This window comes from Vollenhovia emeryi, unplaced genomic scaffold (genome assembly GCF_000949405.1).
Source record: "Vollenhovia emeryi isolate VEMERY1.0 unplaced genomic scaffold, V.emery_V1.0 DF939144.1, whole genome shotgun sequence".
Taxonomy (NCBI): Eukaryota; Metazoa; Arthropoda; class Insecta; order Hymenoptera; family Formicidae; genus Vollenhovia; species Vollenhovia emeryi.
Genome location: NW_011967222.1, coordinates 40,956 through 49,993, shown reverse-complemented (window position 1 = coordinate 49,993; position 9,038 = coordinate 40,956). Strand labels below are relative to the sequence as shown.

The following is a 9,038-nucleotide window of genomic DNA, read 5'->3' as shown; positions in this document are numbered from 1 at the left end:
TGTGCCAATAGTGGCACGATTCGAATGTGTTCCAGAACGCATTCAACTTAGGCTTGGAAGGCATTGATGCTGGTTAGTGAACGCAGCCGTTGACGTCGCCTGGCGGCGACGACGCGAACGAGAACGGGAACGACGGCTACCGATCACCGCGCGCGCGCGCACATGTGTATCCGCGGGTGCATGCGTGCCGTGTCGCGGCTGTGTGTGCGTGCGTGTCGTCGACTCGACGGATGAACGGGTTGGACGTGTTAAACGTGCGGAAAGTGGCCGAGAGCGGAGAGAGTGCGCGAGATCCCGTGGTGACGCGACACCGCGTACGTCGCCATACCGCGCGTACGTATGGACACACGCGAGTTGGAGTGAATGGGAAGGAGGAACACGGCGCAGGTACAGGCACAGGTACGGAATACCCGTCGTTGTCCCTCCCATGGAATTAGGTTACCGCGGCGCGACGAACCGGACGGATCCGGATTGATGCTGCGAGACAGTGCGAGGGTGTACGCGATCGAGTGCACGCCGTGACCGCGGCGAGAGAAGTGTCCCGCGAGTTCGCTCGTACGTTCAATTCACGCCTCTGATATACGCTCGCTCGCTTGCGCGCGCGCATCTGTGTGCTGCGTGCGTGTGTGTGTGTATGTGCGCGCGCGCCCGCGCGCGTGTGTGTGTGCATGTGTGTAGCGCGCGCGCGCGCGCACGACGCGGCGTCTGTACTGGATCTCGAATCTTCCGTGTCTTTTTCTTTCCCCCCGTGCCTCCCCCTTTCCTCCTCTGTCTCTTTCTCTCGCTTCGCCTCCGTCCATCTCTCCCTTTCTCCACACGATTTTCCGTGCGTGTACGATCGTTTCTCGAATGTCTCTCGATGTTGCACGAAGGCGGATAGTAGTGGCAGCGGCGACGACGGCGGCGGCGACGGCGGCGGCGGCGGCGGTGGCAATCGAAGGGCTATCGCCGTCATCGTCGTGTTGTGTCAACGTAACCCACGGCAGCGACAGCGGCATCACCACCACCACCACCACTACAACCACCACCATCACCACCATCATCACCAGCACCACCACCGACGCCTCTTCAGTAATTAAACCAAACAAAATGGACACCGAGATAACGATTGAGGGAACATTCGTGTGGTAGTACCCCCCCCCCCGCCCATTCTCATTCTCTCTCTGTTTTCCCCCTCCTCCCCCTCCCTCTCATCTACCTGAGTTTCTTGGTTGTTTTTTTAGATAAACTTTGGAAAGAGAAAGAGAGAGAGAGAGAGAGAGATGGGATCGTCGTTCGCACAATTGTGAGTCCTGCTCCATATCGATCATTAATACCGGGAGCAAATTCTCGAGCCGATTCTCACCCGCAGGTGACGTGATTCGTGCACGCACGCACGCACGCACGCACGCACGCACCGGTCGCATCTCCCGGTACTCCAGATCCGTTCTCCAGTCGCCCCGCTCTCCTGGCGGCTCTTTTTCCTTCCTCTCCTTCCGCTGGACGGTGACGGCTGTGTGCGCGACGTCCCGATGCCGCTTCTCACCTACGCTGCAAGAAGTGTAACGCGGCTAAGGGGAGCAGATTTCCCGAGAATTCGCCTCTCGACGGCGGCCGGTCGTGCGGCGTGCGACCGATTCCCGTCTCTCCCTCGCTTGGGCACGCGCTGCACGAAGCGTCTCTCTACCACGGCTTTCTACAGAGCACCGCGATAATTAAGATGAACCGTAGTGAGATTATGCCGCTTAATTTTCTTTTTTTTTTGTTTCGTTTTACACAAACTGCATCGAGTTCGTTGCGGAACGCAGCCATTCGACGGGCGCAAGCGTGACGTTTCTTTAAAGGGATCGGCACACGATCGCCGTATGCGTGCGCGCGCGTGTGTATGTGTGTATGTAACAGCACGATCATTTAAATGAGATATGTGCCTCGTATCGTTGGGACGCGAATCCCATTCGTGCGCACGTATCGAGAAAATCCTGACGCGTGCTCCGCGAAGGATTTTCCGCCCGCGAGCGGCGATCTCTCGCGAAATCCCGGGGGTAGGATCTCTACAGAATCCTCCCCGACGTGCTCCCGAACACGACGACCGGGGGAGGGGGGATACGTTTCTAATCAACGGTCGTTTCGAAGTTTCATTTCGGCGAGTTTCTCCTTTCGAAAACAAAAGAAAAAAGCCAAACGGAGTACACGACGGTAACGGCTCATCTCGCCCCCTCCCCCCCCCCTTCGGGACGCTGTTGTCCGTTAACTTCGGAATTAGTCAAGGGTTCCGGATGTGGGGAACGGCCTTCGGAGCCGAGGGACCGTCGCGAGACTCGGCGGCGTCTACCGCGAGTCCTCGCCGTTCCTCGTCGCCGTCGCCGTTCGGCTGCCATTTAAGCGTGAACACGGCCGGGAGACGTATTCGAATCGATACCCGCGGAATACGATTGGTTAATCGAATATCCTACGCGCGGCTATCGGACTTTATAAGCTAAAATCTGATTGGTCCTCTTTCTCGTGTAATTTCGACTCCTGTCTTGCCGCTACCAATTGCGCGGTGCGCCTTTACCCGCGATATTGAATACCCGATGCGTTGCCAGTGCGACTCGTCCGTAGCGTTGTTCTCTGCAGTCTTTCTCCCTCCCTCCCTCTCTCTGTCTCCTCCCTTCCCCCCCTCTCTCTCTCTCTCTCTCTCTCTGTCTCCCGTTATTGCCTATCCTTTCACTAAATTCGCATGACTCCGTATACATGCATGTATACACACACACACGTATACACACGGATCCATAAATCTGCTCGCTGTAAAGAGAGCACCAGCACTTTGCGAATCTCGTTTTCATTCTTCCTCGCGTTTCCGACAAATACGCGCCGTAATTAAAATTTCCCATTGGCGTGTCGCGGGTTCGATTGTTATCCCACGGTCGCCGTTTTGTCCGTGGCGTGTATACCGCACATTGCCATTCAATTTCGCTGTTACAATTACGATTCCAAGTTAACTCGCCGACGGCGCACTCCGGTGCCTGCGCTCCAAGTCCCCTCAAGCGTGCCTGTCTTTCGTACGTGCGAACTATTTTTTTTCCGTGTATACGTGATTCTGCACGCACATTTCCCGACGTTTCCCTCTCCGGTAGGGAAAAGCCAAACGCCGTGGAGATCGTACGATTGCAGGATTCGGGAATTCACGTTCCTTCTCTAAACGCCGGCGGCGTGAAGTGATCGCCGGTTCTCGTACGTTGCTGGTTTCAGGGTTAATTCACTCGCGATATCGATATTAAATGGAATGACCTGACGTTAGCTTCAGGTGACAGGGGGCGTCGGGCAGCCGCGCTCCTGAAATTCGCGTCGGAACTCGAAGAAAGCCTCGTTTACAGCCACACCGTGTCCGCGTAACGCGAGAAACGTTCGAAGAATCGGAATACGCGTGAAATAATTGAGATGTTTAGGGGAAAGTCCTCTATTATGAGACAGGTCCCTAATATGAGATAGCGGGGTTTCCGCCAAATGGAATAGGCCTCGTCTGTTGGCTTCGCCATGAATTTATTGCCCTCGGAGTGAAATCTGTTTCTGCGGAGAATTGACCGTTTAGATCGCGCGATCGTTGCGAAAAAGGATTTGTGATTGAATTCGGGCGTTGAAAACCTACTGTCTCGTATCAGAATCCTATCTCATAACGGAGGACTTGTGCCTCTGCGCGTCCGAGCGCACGGCCTGCACGGAACTGTCAGTGGCGTTTCGTCCCGAGATTCCATCTGACGAGAACCCGTGGACCGAGTCAGGCCTGAAGCCTCGTCTACAAAGTGCACGCCGCGTCTGGAAACGTTCCGTTTCGCAGCCGATAAATACGTTTAAAGAAATTTGTGCAAGCTGACGTACTGCGTTATGGATAAAATTTTTTAAACGTATTAATTTTGCTTGTACAAAATAGAACGGTCCACATTCTGAATCTTCCTTATATCGATGAAAGTGCCGCTAGAATTTATTTTCAAGGATTCTTATTGGCCGAGAAGATCTTTTGCGGGCACTTTTATCGATGAAAGATGATTCGGAACACGGGGCCTTCGTCAAGGGCCAGTTTCACAAACGTCGGTTAACTGTTAACCGGTGTTCAGTCGACAGAGAATCAATTAACCTTCGGTTAGCAGTTAACCGACGTTCGTGAAACTGGCCCTAAGGCCGGTATTCGTAGTCCGTTCTTATATTTAAGATTATCTTAAGGATGTATTGGACGTACAATCTTAGACAAAAGTGCACGAAATTGGAGATACTTGAATATCTACTCTTAACGCACAGTAAATCTAGATGTAAGAAACTTGAACGATAGTTGGAGTCTTATTTGTACTCCTATATACAAAGGTATCTTTCACTTTACAAATGTCTTTTCCTGCATTACTTGCGACTTTTTTTACTTATGAGCCTAAACTTTTGATAGTGAATATACCCTGATTTCAACTTAATAACGCAAGTATTTTCAAAACTAAAAACATTATTCATTAGCGCTGGTAAACAAATGTGATTTCAAAACACATATCGTGCCGACAGCACGAATATCTCAAGTTATATTTTATTTCTTTAAAACGGTGTAGTGTAAAGACTATTGAAACTTGGTAGATATTTTCATCTATTCGCATACTAGATGTAAAAAAAAATCATATTTCTTCCACATTTTTTTAGCTGTTTTATCCGTGAAGATCGGCTCTTTCCATAAGAGTATAACGTGTAAAATCAGTGTAAATTAAAATAGTTATATCTCAGCAACCGTTTAGTGGATGCATTTTTACTTTTCTGCAGTACATAGGAAGACTAAAGGAACAATTTCACAAATTTTTAGCGACTTTGTACTATTTTGAAGATAGGCCCGATACATCCTTAAGTACACACTTAACGTGTTTTTAACCAATCGCAGAGCCGTATTAGCCTCTTAAGGCAACACTTAAGATGATTTTGAGATAAGAATCGACTATGAGTACCGGCCTAAAAGCACGTTGTATATTAGGCTTAAGGAACGATTCTCAATACGATCGCCGATAGGATGCCTGTCTGTACGTGTGTGCGTGCGCATGGGAAAAGTTCAGATGTTCGCGTCTATCTATTGGCATTATCGGACGAACGATTAACGCGGAAAAACAGTATCGCCGGTCTGCGACGTGCACGATAAGAAAAGCGCGAGGAAGGGACGACAGGTCCGCCCTTTTCGAGTCCGCATGTCACGCACTCCCTACGGTTTTTAAGACGAAAAACAAACCGTACGTGATTAGACGCCGCGCGACGCGAAGGACGAGAAAGTGTGTGTGTCTCTCTCTCTCTCTCTCTCTCTCTCCCTCGAGAGAAGCCCTCGATAGGTGGACGGCGGTAGAGCCGAAATGTTCCCTTTGTACATTTTCTTTCTCCCTGGAGCTTCATTTCCTTTTCCTCTCCCTGCCATTTCCCCTCAGAAGTACGCATCGCGCGTATTCATTCTCAAATTCGAGAAGTGTCAAAGGGAGCCGCAGGTAAAGCGAGCGGAGCTAACGGACCTTGTCGGGTCGGTCCGTCCGTTTTGATCCGCGCTTCCTATCTTCCGTCTCTCTCTCTCTTTATCTCTCTCTCTCTCTCTCTATCTATCTATCTCGCTCGCTTGCTCGAAGCGAGGCCGGAGAGAGAGATATATTCATTTCGCTCCGAATGCGGAGTACGCAAGTAAAACAGACCTAAAACAATTTACGAGCAAGTACGCTCCTCGGCTGCCGTGTGTGCATCTGTGTGTGCGCAGGTGAGGAGAAGGGAGGGGGCTCACACGCGACACATACGAATGTACGAACACACCGGGCCGAGGAGAGCCGGCGAACGAACCAGGCGAGATACGAATGCACGTCTCTCTGCACACACACAGCGATGCGACGCGCGCGCGCGCGAGAAAGACAGAGAGAGAGAGAGAGAGAGAGAGAGAGAGAGAGAGAGAGCAGAAAAAAAAGAGGAAGTCGGGAGATGCGCACGCCGCCAGGTGGTGCGCCGAGCGAGAGCGGTGTGCGGCCTGGTGCCGTCGCCGCCGCCGCCACCGCCGCCGCCGCTGCCGCTGCCGCTCGTGCGCCCGCCTGCGCGCTAGAGGTGCTCGCTCTCTCGTCCGTGACACACCGGCGACGCGCGCTCCGGGAAGCGAGCGCCGTTTTACTTGCGGGGAAAACGGTGTGTAGTAGTGTAGCGTGGTATGGTGGCGGCCTCCTCCTCTTTCTCTCTCTCTCTCTCTCTCTGTCTCTCTTTCTCGCCGCACTGAAACGGAGCAAGCGAGGACGGAGCGGAGCAGAGTTCGCGTAGTGGCGAGAAGAGGGGTAGGGAGGAGTACGTGAGTGCGTGCGAGAGAGAGAGAGAGAGCCGAATCATTCGCGTGAGAGCGAATGAGCGAGTGAGATGCATACATATGTACATACGCGCGCGCGTACAGATGCGCGCTTAGACGTGTGTGTGGAATGATTCGAGCCCGCGAGACACGCTCGCACCTCGATGATCCGCGCCGCCGCTGGCCGCAGCAGCCGCCGCCGCCGCCGCCAGTGAAAATCGCGTGAACGCACGCACGCACGTACGTACGTATGCATCTATATGTATGCGCGCGCGCGCGCGCGCGCGTGGACAGACGGACAGACGGACAAGGGTGGTTTTCTGACGAAACGCCGCTGGTGGCGTGCAGCGGCGCGTCCTTAGCCGCGAGATACGCCGCGAGACGGTACGGGAGCGAAGCGAACGGTGTACACTCTCTCATCTGGTTGGTTGACTCGCTTTACTCGCTCGCTCGCCGCCGCCGCCGCCGCCGCTGGCCGCTGCAAGAAAGTGCCATCGCTGGAAAAAAAAAAGAGTACTGTGCGGGCAGAGACGGTGCGACGCGGAGTGACGCGCTGCCGCCCGACGTCGGGAATATCGAGCGTCGCGGTGGCCGCGCGATAACGACGAATTCTCTCTCTCGCGCGGCGCCGAGTCCCGAACGGAAATCTTTCTCGCTCTCTCCGCGTCGTCCCTCTCTCTCTCTCTCTCTCTTTCTCTGTTCCGCGATAATGGCGTACTTTCCGTAGTCATCGGTCCCGTCGTTTTTCTCAGTCGCTCTTACTCCGTCTCTCTCTCTCTCTCGTTCGCTCTCTTTCTACCGTTCGTCGCCGTCGTCGCCACCGCCGCCGCCGCCGCCGCCGCCGCCGCCGTCGTCGTCATCGATGTGTCGACAACGCGAGTGACCCGAGGACGACGACGACGACGACGACGCTCTCACGTGAGAGACCCCGTCTCGCCGCGACGCCGATTTCAGCGTATGCCATAACCCCGCGACGAGCCGCGCACACAAGGCGGCTTCCTACTTCGCCGCTGTGAAGACGCGACGATGAAATACGGCCGAGCGTGAACTGCCGCGGTGTGAGAGAGAGAGAAAGAGACAGAGAAAGTACGAGAGCCTCTCTTTTTTTTTCTCACCACCGTTCGTTCGTTCGTCCGTTCGATGCAGTTTCGACCGTTCGCTCGCTCATTCGTTCATCGCCCGCTCTCTCGCTCGCTCTCGCTGTCTCGCTCTCTCACTCGCGCACGCACACATCGAATGAGTGTATTTTTGTTCATTTTCTGACGAGACACGAGAACGTTCTCCTCTCTCTCTCTCTCTCTCCTCCTCCTCCCCCCTCCCCCTCTCCTCTTTCTCTCCGTCTCTCTCGTTCTTTCCCTTGCTCCCCCACTGTCGCGCGTCGCGCTGTATTTGTCAGTGTGTATCGGGCTTGTACGTGCCCCAATTTTTTGTTTTATCTATTTCATTCTCTCTCTGGGTCCCCCGGCCGTTCGCTTCCCCGTTTTATTCGACGCTGCCCATCGATCGGCGATATCGCGCCGATTTTCGTCCGGCGGAACGTTTATTCCACGGGACGACGGCAATGCCATATTGTTGCACGTAAGGAAGCCGCCGGGTATTGTTCGCTCGCGCCGCCGATCCCGCGGTCTGTCAGCGTTTCGGTAAAAGTTCGCCACCGCCGAACGTGATAATACCTCTCTCTTTCTCTCTCTCGATTTCAATCTCTTCGGCTGCTGTACAATAGATTTCGTCGCTCGCTGTCGTACGAAAAAAAAAAAAATCCCGCTACAGTGGCTCGCCGAAAACGTACGCCCCGCACAGTGAGCTATCAGATCCGTTGTTTTCTTCGTGACTGAACTGGAAGTACAGTCTTGTTCCTTAATGTCTGGACCTCAGTTTTACTAGGATTCACACTTTCATAATCTTTACTCCCATCTATAGACCCATCTATATCGATGGGTTTCAGGCTGTAGTTGACGCAGCTTCTGTGGAAGTCTGGTAGTAACATACGTACAGCCTGAGACACGGTGATTTGTATAGACGAGAAAAATGTTGATAGAAATGCAGGTCCAGGCATTGGATGAATAAAACTCGTACGCTCGCTGTACTTGAAGTGAAATTGGTAGAGGAAGGTCCTCTGTTACGGGATAGGATTTTAATATGAGACAGTAGGTTTTCAACGCCCAAATTCAATCGCGAATCCTTTTTCGCAACAATCGCGCGATCTAAACAATTTTCCACTAGACAGATTTCACTCCAAGGGCAATAAATTCGCGATGAAATCACTAGACGATGCCTATTAATTTAGCAAAAACCCTGCTATCTCGTATTAGGAGCCTGTCTCATAGGGGGACTTTCCTCTATACGTTCGGGATGCGGCGAGAAGGATCTGAAAGCCTGCGTCGGTCTACGCGGCTGGAGATCCGAGGGTTGCGAATTGGAGATTATAGAATTCGACCGATCGTAATGGAGCGGAGTGAAGTTCGAGCTTATCCGACCGGTCGAATCCCAATCTTCAGTTCGCAACTCTCCAAATCTTCGACGCGCAGTCCGATACTGTGCGCAGCGATAACAGAAAAAGAGAAAGAAAAACCGCCTATCGTAGCGACTCGCGCCGAAAATCTTCGCGTTCGCGCCGCGCGTCCGGAGGGAAGGACGCGAGGGGGAAACCGCTGAGGGTATTGTGGTATTACAGATTTGCGGCATTACTGGGCATTACTAGGCATTTTTTGGGGCATTAGGCCCTGCTGGGCAGTATAAGGATAAAATTGAGGGGGAAATT

General features: G+C 53.0%; 1 protein-coding gene across 2 annotated transcripts in view; it reads left to right on the top strand.

Annotated features, from left to right (window-relative positions):
* The first annotated feature begins 418 nt into the window (after positions 1 to 418).
* The window catches only part of LOC105566445 (chromodomain-helicase-DNA-binding protein 7), a 28,866-nt gene continuing 20,246 nt past the window's right edge, over positions 419 to 9,038 (top strand). The window contains exon 1 of one of the 2 annotated variants that reach the window (XM_012020451.1): positions 419 to 555. The gene's annotated coding sequence lies outside the window, so the exon portion shown is untranslated. Of the gene's footprint in view, positions 556 to 6,139; positions 6,518 to 9,038 lie in introns of those variants that run through there. The other variant, XM_012020452.1, reaches the window with a different exon arrangement.